The 22348-nt window shown below is 38.1% G+C and overlaps 1 protein-coding gene across 25 annotated transcripts in view; it reads right to left on the reverse strand.

Moving 5' to 3' along the window:
• Positions 1–22348, reverse strand: part of DLG2 (discs large MAGUK scaffold protein 2) — a 2060086-nt gene that overhangs the window by 459186 nt on the left and 1578552 nt on the right. The window lies entirely within an intron of this gene.

A 22348-nucleotide genomic window follows, 5' to 3' on the forward strand; every position in this document is an offset into this window, starting at 1 on the left:
TACATATTATTATGCTATTGCTTTTATTTTTTTAGATTTGCATCAAATTAGACATCCTTCCAAGTTAGTACAGATAAGCACTATCTATATTTTCTCTAATAAATGCAAAGTGGTGGTTGTATAAACTGCTGAACCTGTGACCCAGAACTCCCATTAACAGGAATCGCTCCTATAAAATTGAGTACAGGGACACCTGGGTGGCTTGTCAGTTGAGCATCTGACCTCGGCTCAGGTCATGATCTCATGGCTGGGGAGTTTCCAGCCCCATATCAGGCTCACTGCTATCAGCATGGAGCCTGCTTCGGATTCTCAGTCTCTGTCTCTCTCTGCCCCTCCTCTGCTCACACTTTCTCTCTCAAAAATAAGTAAACATCAAAAACAATGTAAAACTGAATACAATAGGTGTACATAGGTTATCACTGTCACAAAATTTGTGAAAGCAAAACACTGGAAAAAACATGTATGCTCATTAGTATTGAATAGCCATGTAGGCATTAAAAATATTGCTGTAGAAGATTTGATGACATGGAAACACATTCACAACATATAATTAACTGAAGAAGGCAGGTTAAAATAGTATATAAACTTCATCCAGTTTTTGTAAACAACAAATAAGATAAAGTATGATTCTAATTTTATATAATAGGTAATGAGGAAAAAAATTAGAAGCATATGCCAGAGAATTTGCTGAATATCATTTTTGGGAAATATGGTCACATAAAATTTTTATTTTCTCTCAATATTACATGTTTTCTAAAAGGTTTTTAAATGACATTAAAATTTATTCATCACTGAAGCTGAGAATCTGCACATGAATCGGCCATGAATCTGTATATGTAGCATAATGCCAATTTTATGAGATGCATATCTGTGTGTCTATCTGTATGTTTGGAAAAGTCACTGGAATGTTAGTGGTGCTTTCTCTTAGTGGTGGAATTATAGGTAATTTTGATTTCCTTAATTATATTTTCCTATATTTTAAAATTATTATTATTATTTTTTCTATTCCAGAGGACTATGAGGGGTTTATGTTGGGTCTTACTCGTTTCAGTCCCAAAGAGCTACACATTCACAAACAACTCAAATGAAAACAAATTTCCCCACTTGAGGGCTAATTTTTCTTTAATTATGAGCAACTTTTATTTCTATGGCATATGGCGGTACTAACAAGGTATTATAAGTGTGGTAATGCAGCAATACAAGTCATTGGTTGTGACTAACAGGGTGGCTTAACTGGCATCACCATATTTACCATATGTAAATTGGTCAGAATCTCAAATGCCTTCAGTTATGCAAATATATATTCATTTATTAAGAAGATTCCAGTTAAGATTGAGTTGGCTTCAGGGAAATTATGTGTTATCCAGGATCCTTTTATAGAAATGATGACAATTAGGATCCAGGGATAAGATGGCGGCGTAGGAGGACGCTGGGCTCACCGCGCGTCCTGCTGATCACTTAGATTCCACCTACACCTGCCTAAATAACCCAGAAAACCGCCAGAGGATTAGCAGAACGGAGTCGCCGGAGCCAAGCACAGACGAGAGGCCCACGGAAGAGGGTAGGAAGGGCGGCGAGGCGGTGCGCGCTCCACGGACTGGCGGGAGGGAGCCGGGGCGGAGGGGCGGCTCGCCGGCCAAGCAGAGCCCCCGAGTCTGGCTTGCAAAAAAGCGGAGGGGCCTGACGGACTGTGTTCTGACAGCAAGCGCAACTTAGCATCTGGGAGGTCATAAGTTAACAGCTCTGCTCAGAAAGCGGGAAGGCTGGAGGACAAAGGGAAGGAGAGCTGCTGAGCCCCCTGACGACAGAGCTCAGTTTGGTGGGGAACAAAGGCGCTCGCCAGCGCCATCTCCCCTGCCCATCACCCAGCCAAAATCCCAAAGAGAACCAGTTCCTGCCAGGGAACTTGCTCGCTCCGCTTCTGCGGAGCCAAACCTCTGGCAGCGGATCTGACTCCCTCCTGCTGCCACAGGGCCCCTCCTGAAGTGGATCACCTAAGGAGAAGCAAGCTAAGCCTGCCCCTCCTGCCCCTGTGCACCTTGCCTACCCACCCCAGCTAAGACGCCAGATCCCCAGCATCACAAGCCTGGCAGTGTGCAAGTAGCCCAGACAGGCCACCCCACCCCACAGTGAATCCCGCCCCTAGGAGAGGGGAAGAGAAGGCACACACCAGTCTGACTGTGGCCCCAGCGGTGGGCTGGGGGCAGACATCAGGTCTGACTGCGGCTCCGCCCACCAACTCCAGTTATACACCACAGCACAGGGGAAGTGCCCTGCAGGTCCTCACCATGCCAGGGACTATCCAAAATGACCAAGCGGAAGAATTCCCCTCAGAAGAATCTCCAGGAAATAACAACAGCTAATGAGCTGATCAAAAAGGATTTAAATAATATAACAGAAAGTGAATTTAGAATAATAGTCATAAAATTAATCGCTGGGCTTGAAAACAGTATAGCTGACAGCAGAGAATCTCTTGCTACAGAGATCAAGGGACTAAGGAACAGTCACGAGGAGCTGAAAAACGCTTTAAACGAAATGCATAACAAAATGGAAACCACCACGGCTCGGATTGAAGAGGCAGAGGAGAGAATAGGTGAACTAGAAGATAAAGTTATGGAAAAAGAGGAAGCTGAGAAAAAGAGAGATAAAAAAATCCAGGAGTATGAGGGGAAAATTAGAGAACTAAGTGATACACTAAAAAGAAATAATATACGCATAATTGGTATCCCAGAGGAGGAAGAGAGAGGGAAAGGTGCTGAAGGGGTACTTGAAGAAATAATAGCTGAGAACTTCCCTGAAGTGGGGAAGGAAAAAGGCATTGAAATCCAAGAGGCACAGAGAACTCCCTTCAGACGTAACTTGAATCGATCTTCTGCACGACATATCATAGTGAAACTGGCAAAATACAAGGATAAAGAGAAAATTCTGAAAGCAGCAAGGGGTAAACGTGCCCTCACATATAAAGGGAGACCTATAAGACTCGTGACCGATCTCTCTTTTGAAACTTGGCAGGCCAGAAAGAATTGGCACGAGATTTTCAGTGTGCTAGACAGAAAAAATATGCAGCCGAGAATCCTTTATCCAGCAAGTCTGTCATTTAGAATAGAAGGAGAGATAAAGGTCTTCCCAAACAAACAAAAACTGAAGGAATTTGTCACCACTAAACCAGCCCTACAAGAGATCCTAAGGGGGACCCTGTGAGACAAAGTACCAGAGACATCACTACAAGCATAAAACATACAGACATCACAATGACTCTAAACCCATATCTTTCTATAATAACACTGAATGTAAATGGATTAAATGCACCAACCAAAAGACAGAGGGTATCAGAATGGATAAAAAAACAAGACCCATCTATTTGCTGTCTACAAGAGACTCATTTTAGACCTGAGGACACCTTTAGATTGAGAGTGAGGGGATGGAGAACTATTTATCATGCTACTGGAAGCCAAAAGAAAGCTGGAGTAGCCATACTTATATCAGACAAACTAGACTTTAAATTAAAGGCTGTAACAAGAGATGAAGAAGGACATTATATAATAGTGACAGGGTCTATCCATCAGGAAGAGCTAACAATTATAAATGTCTATGCGCCGAATACCGGAGCGCCCAAATATAGAAAACAATTACTCATAAACATAAGCAACCTTATTGAGAAGAATGTGGTAATTGCAGGGGACTTTAACACCCCACTTACAGAAATGGATAGATCATCTAGACGCACGGTCAATAAAGAAACAAGGGCCCTGAACGAGACATTGGATCAGATGGACTTGACAGATATATTTAGAACTCTGCATTTCAAAGCAACAGAATATACTTTCTTCTCGAGTGCACATGGAACATTCTCCAAGATAGATCATATACTGGGTCACAAAACAGCCCTTCATAAGTTTACAAGAATTGAAATCATACCATGCATACTTTCAGACTACAATGCTATGAAGCTTGAAATCAACCACAGAAAAAAGTCTGGAAAACTTCCAAAAGCATGGAGGTTAAAGAACACCCTACTAACGAATGAGTGGGTCAACCAGGCAATTAGAGAAGAAATTAAAAAATATATGGAAACAAACAAAAATGAAAATACAACAATCCAAACGCTTTGGGACGCAGCGAAGGCAGTCCTGAGAGGAAAATACATTGCAATCCAGGCCTATCTCAAGAAACGAGAAAAATCCCAAATACAAAATCTAACAGCACACCTAAAGGAAATAGAAGCAGAACAGCAAAGGCAGCCTAAACCCAGCAGAAGAAGAGAAATAATAAAGATCAGAGCAGAAATAAACAATATAGAATCTAAAAAAACTGTAGAGCAGATCAACGAAACCAAGAGTTGGTTTTTTGAAAAAATAAACAAAATTGACAAACCTCTAGCCAGGCTTCTCAAAAAGAAAAGGGAGATGACCCAAATAGATAAAATCATGAATGAAAATGGAATGATTACAACCAATCCCTCAGAGATACAAACAATTATCAGGGAATACTATGAAAAATTATATGCCAACAAATTGGACAACCTGGAAGAAATGGACAAATTCCTGAACACCCACACTCTTCCAAAACTCAATCAGGAGGAAATAGAAAGCTTGAACAGACCCATCACCAGCGAAGAAATTGAATCGGTTATCAAAAATCTCCCAACAAATAAGAGTCCAGGACCAGATGGCTTCCCAGGGGAGTTCTACCAGACGTTTAAAGCAGAGATAATACCTATCCTTCTCAAGCTATTCCAAGAAATAGAAAGGGAAGGAAAACTTCCAGACTCATTCTATGAAGCCAGTATTACTTTGATTCCTAAACCAGACAGAGACCCAGTAAAAAAAGAGAACTACAGGCCAATATCCCTGATGAATATGGATGCAAAAATTCTCAATAAGATACTAGCAAATCGATCAACGGCATATAAAAAGAATTATTCACCATGATCAAGTGGGATTCATTCCTGGGATGCAGGGCTGGTTCAACATTCGCAAATCAATCAACGTGATACATCACACTAACAAAAAAAAAAAGAGAAAAACCATATGATCATGTCAATTGATGCAGAAAAGGCCTTTGACAAAATCCAGCACCCTTTCTTAATAAAAACCCTTGAGAAAGTCGGGATAGAAGGAACATACTTAAAGATCATAAAAGCCATTTATGAAAAGCCCACAGCTAACATCATCCTCAATGGGGAAAAACTGAGATCTTTTTCCCTGAGATCAGGAACACGACAGGGATGCCCACTCTCACCGCTGTTGTTTAACATAGTGCTGGAAGTTCTAGCATCAGCAATCAGACAACAAAAGGAAATCAAAGGCATCAAAATTGGCAATGATGAAGTCAAGCTTTCGCTTTTTGCAGATGACATGATATTATACATGGAAAATCCGATAGACTCCACCAAAAGTCTGCTAGAACTGATACATGAATTCAGCAAAGTTGCAGGATACAAAATCAATGTACAGAAATCAGTTGCATTCTTATACACTAACAATGAAGCAACAGAAAGACAAATAAAGAAACTGATCCCATTCACAATTGCACCAAGAAGCATAAAATACCTAGGAATAAATCTAACCAAAGATGTAAAGGATCTGTATGCTGAAAACTATAGAAAGCTTATGAAGGTAATTGAAGAAGATTTAAAGAAATGGAAAGACATTCCCTGCTCATGGATTGGAAGAATAAATATTGTCAAAATGTCAATACTACCCAAAGCTATCTACACATTCAATGCAATCCCAATCAAAATTGCACCAGCATTCTTCTCGAAACTAGAACAAGCAATCCTAAAATTCATATGGAACCACAAAAGGCCCCGAATAGCCAAAGTAATTTTGAAGAAGAAGACCAAAGCAGGAGGCATCACAATCCCAGACTTTAGCCTCTACTACAAAGCTGTCATCATCAAGACAGCATGGTATTGGCACAAAAACAGACACATAGACCAATGGAATAGAATAGAAACCCCAGAACTAGACCCACAAACGTATGGCCAACTCATCTTTGACAAAGCAGGAAAGAACATCCAATGGAAAAAAGACAGTCTCTTTAACAAATGGTGCTGGGAGAACTGGACAGCAACATGCAGAAGGTTGAAACTAGACCACTTTCTCACACCATTCACAAAAATAACCTCAAAATGGATAAAGGACCTGAATGTGAGACAGGAAACCATCAAAACCTTAGAGGAGAAAGCAGGAAAAGACCTCTCTGACCTCAGCCGTAGCAATCTCTTACTCGACACATCCCCAAAGACAAGGGAATTAAAAGCAAAAGTGAATTACTGGGACCTTATGAAGATAAAAAGCTTCTGCACAGCAAAGGAAACAACCAACAAAACTAAAAGGCAACCAACGGAATGGGAAAATATATTTGCAAATGACATATCGGACAAAGGGCTAGTATCCAAAATCTATAAAGAGCTCACCAAACTCCACACCCGAAAAGCAAATAACCCAGTGAAGAAATGGGCAGAAAACATGAATAGACACTTCTCTAAAGAAGACATCCGGATGGCCAACAGGCACGTGAAAAGATGTTCAGCGTCGCTCCTTATCAGGGAAATACAAATCAAAACCACACTCAGGTATCACCTCACGCCAGTCAGAGTGGCCAAAATGAACAAATCAGGAGACTATAGATGCTGGAGAGGATGTGGAGAAACGGGAACCCTCTTGCACTGTTGGTGGGAATGCAAATTGGGGTAGCCGCTCTGGAAAGCAGTGTGGAGGTTCCTCAGAAAATTAAAAATAGACCTACCCTATGACCCAGCAATAGCACTGCTAGGAATTTATCCAAGGGACACAGGAGTACTGATGCATAGGGGCACTTGTACCCCAATGTTCATAGCGGCACTCTCAACAATAGCCAAATTATGGAAAGAGCCTAAATGTCCATCAACTGATGAATGGATAAAGAAATTGTGGTTTATATACACAATGGAATACTACGTGGCAATGAGAAAAAATGAAATATGGCCTTTTGTAGCAACGTGGATGGAACTGGAGAGTGTGATGCTAAGTGAAATAAGCCATACAGAGAAAGACAGATACCATATGGTTTCACTCTTATGTGGATCCTGAGAAACTTAACAGGAACCCATGGGGGAGGGGAAGGAAAAAAAAAAAAAAAAAAGAGGTTAGAGTGGGAGAGAGCCAAAGCATAAGAGACTGTTGAGAACTGAGAACAAACTAAGGGTTGATGGGGGGTGGGAGGGAGGAGAGGGTGGGTGATGGGTATTGAGGAGGGCACCTTTTGGGATGAGCACTGGGTGTTGTATGGAAACCAATTTGACAATAAATTTCATATATAAAAAAAAAAGAAATGATGACAATTAAAACAAATTAATAGCAACTGTAGTTTTTTGGGTTTTTTTGTTTGTTTTTTTACTTATTCTACTTATTCATCTACCATCTATTTATGTACTTATATACAGAGAGGCTGTGAACATGGTGGAAAGAGCAGGAGACTTCAGGCAATAAGACTGCTCTGCCGCTTACTCAGCTGTGCGGCTGGGAAAGTTAAAACTTAAGTTGTCTGTATCTTGGCTGCCTTATCTAGAAAATGGCTTAAGACCTACATTATAGGATTGCTATGAGGTTAAATGAGATACTCTGTGCAAAGCCTTAACAAATCACTGCCATTTGGTAGATGCTCAGTAAATAACTATTTTTATGTACTAATGTAGGTGATGTGGATGATAAAATTCTGGTCTAGAAATAGATTGTTTCCCCAAGTATCACTTTGCTTTAGAGAGAGGGTGTGTGTGTGTGTGTGTGTGTGTGTGTGTGTGTGTGTGTGTGTGTGTGATAAAATAGGCCAAAACTGGTTAGCGGTGATGGGAGGAAAAGATAGACTGTCTTGGGAATTCCAATTAAGGGGAAATGATACCCAGCAGGGAGAATCTTCTCAGGAGTTATTGGAGCTGGGCCATGAAAAGTGGACTAGGATTGAAATATGTGAAAATGGAAATGGAGGTGGCTGAGGGAAGCATGTTTGGTCAAGAATGTTGCAAGAGCAGGCAGGGAGGCTGGTGAAGCCTAGTTACCTACCTAGTTAAGCTGACTGGAACACGGAGACATGAAGGGGGAAAGTGGAAGACATTCTGAAAATATAACAATGCACAATGTATGGACCCATTTATAGGAGAGCTTCTATTTTAATCAACAAAATAAACTCCCTCAAATCTTGGGGACATTAAGTGGATTATGTGTATTTGAAGAGTTGTACACATATTCAATCTCCTATGTGGTAACACATTTTAGTGAAACACAGACCAAGTTTGAGTCCTAACTCTACTACCTATTAGTTGTGCAGATTTAGACAAGCTACTTAATCTTTCTTACTTTCAGCCTAGTGCAATTGTGAGAAATAGCACATGACAACCCTACTGTGAAGATAAAGAGGAAAAAAATATTCAAATGACTTATCAGAATGCTTGGCATTGGTAGAACTTAGACAACATTAACCATACTCCTCGGCATTACCAGACTATTCTCATCATTACCTAAACCTCTTCTCCCTCCCTGTCAAACACAATTTCAAGACAATCTTGTCTATTGAATTCATGTTCATGCTCTGAGGACTTTTAAGAGAGTTCCCCTTGTACACTCTTGGCCAAAGTATATCCAGTGTGTTGAGTAAGAGAACAAGTTACACAGAGCAGTGAAGTGACTGGCATTGAGGTCCATTGGGGATAGGCCTCTGGGCTTATCTGGAGGAATCTAGAGATATCCTAACTGGACTAGTATATCCAGTGAAAGTAAGAAGTGCTTGTAAATGAACTACTGGAACGAATGAAGATACAGCAACAATGAAAACAGATGGAGGAGATTTTTCTTTTTCTTTTTTAAACTATCAGTAATACTGAACCTTCCATCTACTATATCTAACCAACTCAGGAAAGATTCAGCAGATGGGAGAAATTTAGATCGATACATTTTGATCAAGATCAAGATCTATTTGGCATGTGGATAGATCTGAGACGATGAACAGCTACTCCTAACCCTGATGTGCATCTAGTCATAGGATATTGTCTATTGTGCTGTAACGTGGCAGAGAGATGTGAATTTAAATAACCTAGAAGTATCTAACATTCTTTTATAACAAAATTTGTTTTGCAGAAAAGGGAGATTAGGGAACAGAGTGTTTCAGAACTGCACTAACGTAAGCTTTTTTTTTCTGAAGCAGTGTAAATAATAAAGGAGGAAGGAAGGATAATTGATTGAAATACTAATTTGTGTTTTGAATTTATTATGCTTTTTCCTCCCCATGTCTGCAGCAGATACTCAGACCTCTGTGCTCTCTTGTCTCAATGGAGATAGGTGATATAAAAGGTAACGCAGAATTTCCCAGACAAACACTCTTCCCAGTTTTTGTTCTTCAAAAGTCTGAGCTCCTAAAATATTGATATTTTAGGAGGAAATTAAGAAGAAAAGCAGCATGATAGAGGCCTATTATGAGATGTAATTTGCTTTAAAGGAAATAAAATCATGTGCCATTTTTCAAAAAATGTGCTTATAGGGGGGCGCCTGGGTGGCTGAGTTGGTTAAGCCTCCTACTTTGGCTCAGGTCATGATCTTGTGGTTCGAAAGCCCCATGTTGGGCTCTCTGCCAACAGCATGGAGCCCACTTTGGATTTTCTATCTCCCTCTGCCCTTCCCCGACTCACACATGCATGCACACTCTCTCAAAAATAAATAAACATTAAAAAATTTTTTAAATGTGTTCATAGAGTAAAATGCATACCTACAATAGGTGGTTTTTAAAGAGCTGCCATTTTTAATTGCAAAATCTGAACAAATTCTGCTTTTGATAACTCTTGCTTAACCAAAGAGCAATACCTTTTCTTTGCAGATTGTCACTAATACTGTCAGTGATTTAGGGTCATCCAATGTTTTTATCAAAATCTACCCTAAGGGAAAAAGGCCTGGCCAAGTTTTCTTCCAATATGCTCCATTTTGCTTTTACTCCTGGTCACCTGATTTTTCTGAAGTCAAAGACATAATGAATTCAAGCCAGTGATCTCCAAACCTGCCCGTGAATCAGAATCACCTGTGAGGATTTTCGTTCTGTTTTTAATACTAACATCGGAGCTCTATCCCTGGATACAGTCAGATTCAGTATATCTGGGGTAGAGCTCAGGGCTCTGTAGTTACAAAAATTTCTCAGGTGTCAGAGTTGGAACTATAATTTTAGATAGTAGACCTGCTCTTTCTGAGAAAGGTATGAACTAGTCACATTTCTGAACTGCATTATCTCTTTCAATACTGCAGAATACAAATATTGCTCTAACATTTTTTGACATGACAACATTCAGTCGATAAACATTATTACCTGTATGTAGAGGGCAAATGTTAATATTCTTTTTTCAGGGAAAGGCAAGAGGTACCACCTTTCATTATTTTACCATATATATATATATATATAAATATAAATATATATATATTTAATTTAATTTCTGTTATCAGTTCAACTTAACTTTTTTGTTAGCAATTTAATTTAACCAAGTATTTTTGTCTAAGCTACAGAAGACAGTGGTTCTGGCAAAGATCTTACTTTGCGTTAGCTGGGTAGATCACCTTCTCACTATGGGTTTCACACCCAGTTGCAACTTCTACATATCTCCCCTTGGTGCTCATAAATTTAAAATCAGCCTTACTTTATCAGAGTTACACTCAGCATTTTAACTGTATGTAAAACTTTATCCAACCATACATGGTGCCATCTCATACGATACAGAGAAGCCATGGAGTTAATACTAGCCCTGGGAACTGGGAAACAACATAATAGGTGTTATTGCATATGCTTGGTTTCCGTGCTCAAGTCATGAAAGTATGTACAAGTAAATAATGCATTTATTTAAAAAGTTTTATGGTGTCTGCACAGTAAATCTGAGTACTTGGGTAGGTATATATTTATGTTTAGTGAACATTTTAGAATTTTTAAATTAAGAGGGCTTAAATTAAAACACAGTTTAATATTTAGGCTTTTCTTTTTTATAGGACTTTAATACATAGGTTTTGTTTTGAATAGATTATTTTTAATGGGGATTAATACATATTTTTAAAAGACACCGAAATATAAAGGAAACATCACCAAATCAACATAAAGTTTCAAAATCTACCCCTTAAGGCCAGTGTAAAGATAGTGTACATCTATGTTTTGTCAGGCTGGCTGGAATCTTATTTCCCCTTCCTTCACTCCTGAACCTCATCTACCATCCCCACCCAGCAATGCTACCAGTATAACAGTAACCAACCCTATAATCACCACATTACCATGGTGTCCAGGGCTGAAAGTCAATGCTAATAATAAAAATACTAATATAATAATAGTAATAATTATAGTAACAATAATAACAATAATAACTAACCTGAATGCAGCTTATTTTAGGCCAACCTCTATTCAAAGTGTTTTACATAGATTAGTTAATTAATCCCGATAATAACCCATAATACAGGCATTGATGGGGAAACAGACACAGAGAGGTTACATAACTCACCCAAGGTCAAATTGCTAGTAAGTGGTGAACCCAGAGTTATTTCAACTCCAAAATCTGAGCTCTTAACCAAGGTGCTACCTAGCTCCTGGATTCTGGATTTGTCACTTACTTTCAGAGCAAGGCCTTCCATAATTGGCTCTGAAATCTCTGGCTATCACATTTATTTCAGCTGTTTCATTCTGCCTTCATCCTGTCTCAAGATGGCAAATGAGACTTTAGAAAAAGATTAGGGGGGGAAAAACATAAAGCAAAATAGCAGATGCCAATGGATCAGGTGACAGCATTTCTATTAGGACACAGTCTATATGAGAATGGATTTAGATCGTTCTACTTCAGGTGAATCTAATCTATAAACATCGAGGAGGAGGCTGACATCTAAATCTTTACACAGAAACACATACAGGGCCTCCAAAGCTCTTTCAGTGAGGACTTAAAATGCTCATTTAAGACAACCATATGGGGTCTCCTGTTATAGCCAGAATAATAGGCATTACAGACTGAACCCCTGCTTGGAATCACACAATCCAGGAGACCTCACTTCTTCCCGAGAAACTGATTACCTTCCCCAAATAGGTTGTAAGTGTTGCTGGGTGGGGGCCGCAATAGAAAACTTTAGTTCTATCCTCATGGACAAAAACAACAAAGACTAACTTGAAACACAGAGATTCAAGAAATCTTAAAGCTAATAATGCTACCCACGTAGTGCAGCAAAAAGAACCAGGCTTTGGAGTTAGTCTGAATCCTGATCCTGTTATACACCGGCTGCATGACCTTTAATAGTGTAAAGATATAGACTCTGGAACCAGACTGATCATGCTCACACTACAGCTTTGCTAATTAACAGATCCCCACTGCCTCATCAGCATCTTGCTTGGTTGCCTTATAGACATTGCACATTTAACACTTCCCAGAACAACTCTTGAGGTTTGTCCCCAATCTTGATGTTTTGTTTTTTCAAGGCTTCCTATTCTCAGTAATGAAAGTTCTACTCTGCTACTGCTGAGGCTACAAACCCTGGGGTCAGCACTCCTGGAGGTGGAAAGATGCTCTACTTTCTTCTGGCTTGCATCAGTTCTGATAAGAAATCTATTTTTATTATGTTCTCTCTTCATAATATCTTTCGGCTAGATTGAGAGTCTTAGGCCAATATGCTTATAAGTTTAATCAAATGTCAAAAACTTTTGACTATTTGGTACCTCAATGTCTGCTTTTCCTGGTGCCACAAGTCACTAGTTTGTCTCTCTCTCTCTCTCCCGCATTTTATTTAAATAGGCTCTGTTGCTATGCCTTAAAGTTCACAGTTCTTTCTTCCACAGTATGTATGCTGACATTTTCACTTCAGATACTATTTTTTCATCAACGTGTAACATGGGTTTATTTCATATCTTCCATTCCTCTCTTCTTCATTCACACTTCTTTACCTCCTTTTTTGAGAGATTGGCGATACTTATAACTTTTTTAATCTCCTTGTCTGCCATTTCCATCATCTCTGTCATTTCTGGGTCTGTTTCTGTTGGTTGAATTTTCTCTTGATTATGGGTCACATTCTGCCATGGGATGGCAGGTTGGAGACAAACACCAAGAGTTTGCTTTTGGAAATGTTAAAAGTGTGATGTCTATAAGGCAACCAAGTGAGGTGCTAACTAGGTGGTGAGGAACTAGGTATCTATCTTTTCTTTTTCTATTTTAGAGTTTATTCATTTATTTTGAGAGGGGTGGGGACAGGAGTAAAGAGAGAGGGAGAGAAAGAATCTCTAGCAAGCTCCATGCTGTTAGCACAGAGCTCAACACAGGGCTTGATCTCACAAATCATGAGATCATGGCCTGAACTGAAAGAGCCTCGAGTCAGAGGCTAAACCAACTGAGCCACCCAGGAGCCCCTGGGCATTTATTTTAAAGAACTATGTAATTAAGAGATGTGGTCAGAAAGATTATACAAGCATTATATGTAATAAGAAAAATCCCAGAAGCAATCTAAAGGTCCAACAATAGGAAACATTTATGGTTTCTCTATACTACATAGCTGCTAAAAATATGTTTTTAAAGACTATTTAAAAACTTGAGAAAATGCTCAAGATATGATGTTAAATGAAAACAGAAAAAAACCCACTGTACACAGTCTTATCCAAATTTTATAAACAAACATACAGTTATAGAAAACAAAAGCTTAAAGAAAATATATTAAATATTAATTATCCTTCTGTGTTAATATAGTATTTTTAAAAATTTTTTTAATGCTTATTTTTGAGACAGAGAGAGACAGAGCATGAACAGGGGAGGGTCAGAAAGAGGGAGACACAGAATCTCAAACAGGCTCCAGGCTCTCAGCTGTCAGCACAGAGCCCGATGCTGGGCTTGAACTCACTGACCGCGAGATCATGACCTAAGCCAAAGTCAGATGCTTAACCGACTGAGCCACCCAGGCACCCCTATAGTATTTTTTATTAGTTTTTCTTTCTATTTCTTTTATTTTACATTTGTCCTACAAATATATACATATATATATATATATATATATATATATATATATATATATATATATAACTTTTATAATTAGGGAAACTAATAAGAATTTATTGGGAAAAGAAAGAGTAGTATGAGGTAGTAAAAGGGCAAGGAATAGATATAAAGACTGAGAAGGATATCTGGGGAAAATGTATGAAAGCAGTATTTTTAAAATGTTTTTTTCCCTTTATACTCAGATTTAACTTGCTTTACTATTAAGATTAATTTAGATTACCTAGTAGCAAAAAGTGAAATGATGCATCCCCCAAATTCAGGAAATTGTTTTAGTCTATGATATATAAGAATATAAATCTATGGAATTCAAGAATTGCATCCCATAAGTTTCTTGTATTTTGCTAAGGCAATCATTAATATTAACTGGTAACCTTACTGACAGCAGCATATGATATATGAGATGGCAGGAAACCACTCAGGGATTATAATACTGGCGTGGATAATTTGCAAAGTATACACCCAGATGTGGACAATTAGGGATCATCTGTCTTCTGTCTACTATTACTATTACTGACACATGAATGTAGAAATACTCTTAGAGGAAGAGGCCATGTCTACTTGTCTTGAGTCATAATACACACCTTTTTTTCAATATCATAAAGATAAAGGCCAGAAATAAGTAGCCATTGTGTTTGTGATAGTAGTTTCCTACAACATGAAAGGACTGAAGTCAACTAATAGGTGGTTGCCTGTACAGTAGTCTCTCCAAAATTCTCCATTGTCCATCATTAATCATTTTTTGGTCTCAACTAGATCTGAAGGCCAAGGATATTAAAATGTAATGCGGCATTGATTAAATAACGATCTACTTGCATTTTACATTTATAACAACAATAGCTATAGATGTGCAATAACCATCTTCCATAAAATTATAAGGCCTAGAACTGTGTATTTATGCCTGGCTGATTTATTAGGTACCCAGGAAATGATAAAATTCTAAAAAAGACAAGTTTAAAATCCTCATTACTGTTTCATTTTTCCTAATATTAAAGCCATTTCCCTGACAGCAAAAGGCAGCTTAACAGGTTTTCCAATACATATTTGGAACCTCCTTTAATTAAGATTTGTCATCTTCCTCATTAGCATACCCACTCATTGTATTTCTAACAGGACAGCACTATCAATCATGCCTCTTGGTTTATGTAAGTAAACCTAAAATGGTTATGTGGAGCCACCATCAATAAAGAGAAAACTCCCCTTGAGGCTCCACTTGATGGTTTATCTTATCCTTCATCTGTCTCACTAGTTTTGCCTCACTCTCTCCTTCCCATCACTATATTTGGCTTCAAAGAGACATTATAATAGCAGGCTCTACATCAGAGGAGTCATGCACAGGCACAAGGCACAGAACAAAAGAGATTACTCAGAGACACTGCTGATGAATCTTTGATTTGGTTAAGTTTCATAATGTACTTTATAAAGCCTGTGAGGAGTTTGATGCTGTCCATGTTCCACAGAATTTCTTTTAAGGGAAAAAGCTACATGATGTTGGTTGTTGAGAGCTACCATGAATAAAAAAAGGCCAAGTCAATAAATTATCCAGAGGATAATTGTATTTAGCCACAGAGGTCAGATTGATAGGTTGGTTTCTGTTTGCTGTTGTTTGTTTTTTCTTTATCATATTGGGTTCCACTGAATCCTATATTAGATTTTCAGGGCTGGTGGGGCAGCCAGAAAAATGAAGATCCATAATAAAGCATTCAGACTACATGACTTTCTGTAATAAAATGTTCTGCATCATAAATTGAGAAAAAAGTATACATAGATAACTTTTGAACAGCTACAGACCATTGTTGGCCACATTTTCAGTTCATGGAGGATGTTTACCAAAAATGATTTTATTTGTGGTGTTCATCTGAAAATCCTTGTTTTTTTACTACTGATAATACCCAACTAGGCAATTGAAAGGTTTTTTTTTTTTTTTTAATTGAGAGGTATTATTCTGCTCCTTTCATAAATGAGAAAACTGAGGCAAAGGGTGATTGCATAATTTGCCCAAGGTCACAGAGCTAGGAAGTGGTCAAGGTGGGACCCTGCACAGCATGGCTCCAGAGCTAGTGCAGCTAATCTCTCTGCTATACAGCTGTTAATTCTAGAGCAGGGTCAGTTGTCTGCACAGGGCACAGCCAGTTCTTTGCATTATATGTGGTTAAAGATGAGTAAGAAGAGATTTCTGTCAGAAGAAAAACTTTCCAGTTCATCCAGAAATGGTTTCAAGACATTAATTTTAAGTTGAAAAGAAGAGAGGCTAGAACATGCCCAGATTTGCTCTGAGGCAAACTTTTGTCTGATCATTTAAGAGGCTGTCCTTAATGGAGACCACAAACCTTGAGCCATTATTTTTTTTTTTAACATTTATTTATTTTTGAGAGACAGAGAGTGGACAGGGAAGGGGCAGAGAGAGAGAGAGAGACAAAGAATCCGAAGCAGGCTCAGGCTCTGAGCTGTCAGCACAGAGCCCGGTGCGGGGCTTGAACCCATGACCGTGAGATCATGACCTCAGCTGAAGTTAGATGCTCAACTGACTGAGCTCCAAACCTTGAGCCATTATTAAAGGGCTGTTTCTATGACACAGAATTAATAACTGACAAGTCTATATAAGTTAGGCCTGTGCTTCTCAAACCAGGCTACTCATATATACCTTAGGGTTTGTTGTACTTGTCAGGGACTGAGTATCTCCAGGAAAAATAGTTTTCTGGTGGGTCAATTTTACTTTAAGACTTTGGACAAAATCATTTCATTTGTAATCAAAATACTTCTACATTAAAGCAAACAAGGATATTTCCCAAGCTTTTAGGAGAAAATACAAGATTTTATGTGTTTCATGCTTGACACAAAGCTTCATTCATGTTCTACCCCAGATCTGAGGAGAACAAGTTCCTATTTCAAAGCCTAAGGGCATGTGGATTTGAGAAACAGTAGTTTAGTCTCTATCCATTTCTGATCTACAAAGGTAAACAGCAAGCGAAAAAAAAGAATCAATGACAGTGGCAAACACTTAGGCTGCTCCTGAACAATTACTCTATAGGTGATAAACACTGTAGAAATGGTCAGTAGTAAATTAGCCTGGCTAAAGCAGACCTGCTCCTCATGCAGAACACTGGCTATTGAATCTAGCTCTGAAACAGAGCTCAGTGGGGGGGGGTTCCTCTTCACTGCTTCCTCTTTCCTTAATCCCAGCTGCCATAACCTCTCCCCTCATTTCTTCAATGGCACTTCTACTTCTCCACCCAGCAGAGAGGTTTTCTTCTAATAGAAATCAGATAATTTCATTCTCCTGGTTAGTATTCTTTAATGGATTCTGAATGCACTCAAAATCAGACCTATGCTTCTTTATCATTACCTACAGAGTCCTATGTCATTTGGCTCCTGACTCCTTCTCCAACCTAATTTTTGGCCATGTTCCCATTAGCTCATTTCTTTCCAGCCAACCTGGACTTCCTTACATTCCTGGAACATGCTAAACTTATTTCTGCCTCAGTGACTGGCCTTGACATTCCCTTTTCCTGGAACGTACTTTGTTTAATCTTTAGATCACCACTTTCTCCTTTTATTCAGGTCTCACCTCATCCTATCTCCTCAGAGAGGCATCCCCTGGTTACCCCACTTGATACTGTTCCCTTCCCCAAACCCTGTCTATCACATTATTCCAGTTTTTCTTTAAAGTACTTACCAATAACTGAACTTAACTCATTTATCTATTTGTCTCTTATTTGATGCCCTAGAATGTACATTCCACGGGGACAAGAGACTTGTCTTGTTTGCTCATCACTGAAACTTTGTTGCTGATAACCATGTTTCACACATGGTAGAAGCTGATTATTCAATGAATGAATGAATGAATGAACAAACAAATGAATGAATGCATGAAAAGGACAACTGGAATACATTTTAGGTACCATATCCCATAAGCTATTGTTCTATAATTTGGGGGGAAAGAGTAGAGACAGACTCTAGCCTGATGGGCTCATAGGTATTTAGCCAATAAAAAAGTCAAACTGGTGAATATCGAAACTGGATTCATTCTTGAAAGTTTCTGGAGACAAGAAATCTTTCTTGAGATTTCATTTAGTTTATGTTTTTTTGAGCAATCAAATTATGTGAGGCAACATTATGTAGAGCCAATCAGAAAGACACCTGGGTATACTAAGGTCAAGGCCAGGTGAAGTTGGTTTTTATCACTGGGAAATATATTGCTCATAGCTATAATTTAGATCCCTGGCTTTCGTAATGAAATTTATCACATTCATAACTTGGTAAATTAAGTCCCCACTTCTTGAAAGAGCAGTTATACACTGCATTTCAAAGTTTTTTGGTTTTATTTTAGTATCAATGATTTGCTTGTGTATCCTAATAATATCCAGCCAGATGGTAAAGGTCTGTGCTTTGCACCTCTTATGGGCAACCAGGTTAACACTTGGCCCAGTAGAGGCAGAATCCTTGGTTGCAAGTAATGAACAAAGTGGACACTGCTCACAGGTGATCATTGATTGTTTGTAGTTTTCATAATTGTTACCTTCTTACCCCATTCAGAAACAACAACAACAACGAAAGTGAACACCAGCTTAGGGAAAAAGAGTAAGCACTAGTTTCGGCATTTGAAGACACAGGTTCTATATCTGATTCTAATACTCACAGTTATGGACATAGGGACAGCCAACCAATCATTCTGGGCTTGTGTTCCTTACCCATCAGAAGGAGGAAGATTAGACTTTAGATTCATTGATGGCCCTTCCAAGTCTGAGAGCCTATAATTCTCTGAGCCAAAAATACATCTCAGCATCACAGTGATAGCTTTCCAAATTAGGTTTACCAAAAATCTATGACCAGACATCTACATCACAATTAATACTGATTTATAGAAGACTCAACAGACTTTCTACTAAGAAAATTTTATCCAGGGCCTTTTTGTTTGTGCTTTCTCTAAATCAACAGAAAAACAAAATTTCCCAGTTTACTCGTGTTTCCATAAATAGTAAGAAATAATTTTGAAAAATCTAGCTAAGATAGTAAGCATTTTTCTATTCAAAAATCCTTTAAAAAGTTCTTAACTATATCCAACTCTGCCCCCCCCAAATGTAAATATGATTCAGGAAAACAGAAATGTTTCTTACAATAGAGTAAGATATCACAAGCATATGGAATAAAAAGCTGACAATTTGATGACTATTATTGATGATGATAATAATCACACATTTGTAATCAAAAACTTCAAAGAAATGTTTCCCTATTAGCTTAAGTCCCATCATTAGAGATCAATTCTAGGAATTGATTTCTATTTTAGGAAAATTCAATGTAGGCCTCAAATATAAGCTACCATAACACCTTAGGATCATAATAAATTTATCTAGTCCTTTAAAAATGACAACTTTCACACATATTATCACAAGTCCATTAGGAACGTACCTTTTCCCCCTAAATTTATAGATGAGAAAATCAAGACAGAGATTAAATGTTCAGAGTCATCTAGGTGTTTAGTTGGTAGGAACGGGATCAGAAACCAGTCTCCTGACACAAGCCCAATCTTCTTTAACATTTCTCCATGGAAACTGAATGCATAGGATGGGATGTGGGGTCTGAGGCTGAGGCATTGGAACACAGACAGACCTGAATTCAAATTCTGATTCTGCTATTTGCTTGCTGTATGAAATGAGGCAATGACTTAAACTCCTTGAGCATTTTTGTTATTTATAAAAATGAAGAAAAAGAATATAATGTAAATAAGGGCAATAGTACATATTAAAGGATTTTGTGTTAACAGTACATGGTAGGGATCTTTTTGTTTTTACTACCTTATGTATTTTAAGTTTTACAAGGAGGTTGCGTACAACAGAAAGGGTAGGGATTGAAAGACAACTTAAAGGTAGGAACGATACTCTTTTCTGAGTCTTCTTTTTCAAGCTCTAACAGTTGCTTTATTTTATTCTATTTCACATTCTTCTATGAATCTGCATGTACTACCCCTGCCATGGATACCCTCCCTGATCCCTTGGTTTTCCAATCAAGGCCTACACAGTTTTTTCAAACTCAAACTCAAACTCAAACTTATCTCCTCTTGAAAACTTTCTTTGATTCCATCGGCTTTTCCTTGGGCATTCATATAAACCTCAAATTCATTTACAAATCTTTACTAAGTAAAGCCTGTGGTGTTAGTAAACTCTGCTAGGGCAGCACCAAAGCACTTCCTAATGCTCTAGTTTTGTTTGTTATAGTTAGTAGTTCCCACACTTTGACATTTTACAGACCTTTTTCTTTTAAAAAATGAGAACTGATACAAGGTTGTGCACATTTCGTTTTCTAAGTAAGGAAATGGTAAAGTAATATCTGCCATTTACTACCACAAAAAATATGACATTTTGATACCAACGCACATAATCTCAGAATTTAAATAAAAAATAATAAATTAGGCTTTATGGGCACTTTCACAAAGAGGGTCTGCATAATCAGGGAATAGGCATTGAGGGATCCACTGGTTTACCTCTATTTTTGTAATAATTTGAGATTTCTTGGAGATGCTGTTTTTTACTCAATTTTGCATTCCTAGTATAGTGCCTACTGTCTGGTAGGAAGTATCCAATAAATATTTATGAACAAGGCAATGAATTTGCCTTTGAGCAAATACCTCTGAGATCCATGGTAGTGTCTCTAGCACAGGCCCTTGTGAGAGGTCAAAGCAATGGGGAGAGTGGAGGAGGGTTATATGTGCATGTGTGTGTATAAACTGATATAATTTACTTCACAAGTTTGCCTGGCACCAGTCATTTGGATGATTCTATGCAGAGTTATTAGTGAGATTGTCCTGCCAAGGAATAAAGGAAGAGATGGGACAAGAACTACAATACCGAGGCATAACACTATAGGAAGAGGTGGACTCTATTCCTATGATGCCATCAGTAAAAACATTCCATGCAGCATGTTAGGTAGGGTAAGAATTGTAACAAGTAGAGTTACTGTAAATAGACAATATTCATTTAATATTCATGATGTGTCAGGCCCTGTTATAAGTTCTTTGCATGCATTAAGTGATTAAATCATTATCACAGTCTGTTGAGAAAAATTTGATTACTATTCCCATTATACAGATGAAGATACAGGCTTTCAGTGGTTGAATAATTTTCTGGCAGTCACATAGTTCAACAGTGGTAGATATGGGTCTCAACTCTGATCTAGTTGCCTTTAGAACTTACCGAAACTCTTGGGATCCTTTAGAGCTACATGTTTCTATGGTGAACGGTTTTATTCAAATTGGTTTTCATTTTCAAAATAAGGAGGAAATTAAAATATTTCTTCCTGGTCAGGATTTTGTAGCTGGCAGGGCACTCAGTTTTTCTACCTAAAAGCTGTGTGACTATATAAGGAAGTTCTTTAACATCTTTAAACTACAACTTCTACATCTATAAAATGAGGGTGAAAGACCTTCTTTCTGTGTTTTGGGGAGAATTAAATGAGTAGCATATGTAAAACAGCTAGCAAAGGGCCTGGATTATGAAGGGGATTTAATCAATTTTAATTCCGTATGGGGCCTCGCAAGATAAAACGACATTTTCAAATTAAAATCATATCAAATATTAGTGATAGAATGAAAGCAAATAGATCATTGCTCTGGTGAATAAAGGTGCCTATATTTACACAATTCTTTAGAGAGCTATGAGGATTATCTTTGCTGCAGCCCTCATTTTAATTAAGAGCACAGAGATTAGATGTTTCAGCATAGGAAGAAGTTTATATTTGATTTATACCACAGATGCACATTTGCATCATCTAAACATTCCATTCCTTGGCTAAAGATGTAACAAGCTACTTCAGCAAACCTGAAATTGCAAAATAAATGGAAAATGCTTAATCATTTAAAAAGAAATAGCAAAGGAATGAAAAAATCCAAGCATGCACGGGTACCGGTGAGGAAAGTTAAGCAGCAGGAAGTCTCTATTTTTTTAAAGGCTGATAAATGGCTTCATTAGACAGGCAGGATATTAAACCAAAAGGGTCCGTCTCTGTCATTTTTATACACAAATACTTTCAGAAAAAAAGTGTGTACATATTTATATGTAATCTCATTTTGGATAAAAGTATTATTCAGTGAGAAAAGCAAGTTGCAGAGCAATTTCTAAAATACGAATTTACTTTATAAAAACAATGTCAAGCCCCATCTATATCTGACTCTGAATTTGTGTAGGTTTTTATGAATGTGCAGAAGGTATGAAAGGTTCAGGCCAGGATGTTACATTGGGAACCTCAAGATGGTTGCTGTGGCAGGAATTTGGGAGAGTTTTTTTCTTGAACATTTTTGCATTACTTTACCAAATGCAATGAGCATATATTACTTTGGAA

Source organism: Puma concolor, chromosome D1, assembly GCF_028749965.1.
Source record: "Puma concolor isolate L17-30 chromosome D1, mPumCon1.1.hap2, whole genome shotgun sequence".
NCBI classification, from domain to species: Eukaryota; Metazoa; Chordata; class Mammalia; order Carnivora; family Felidae; genus Puma; species Puma concolor.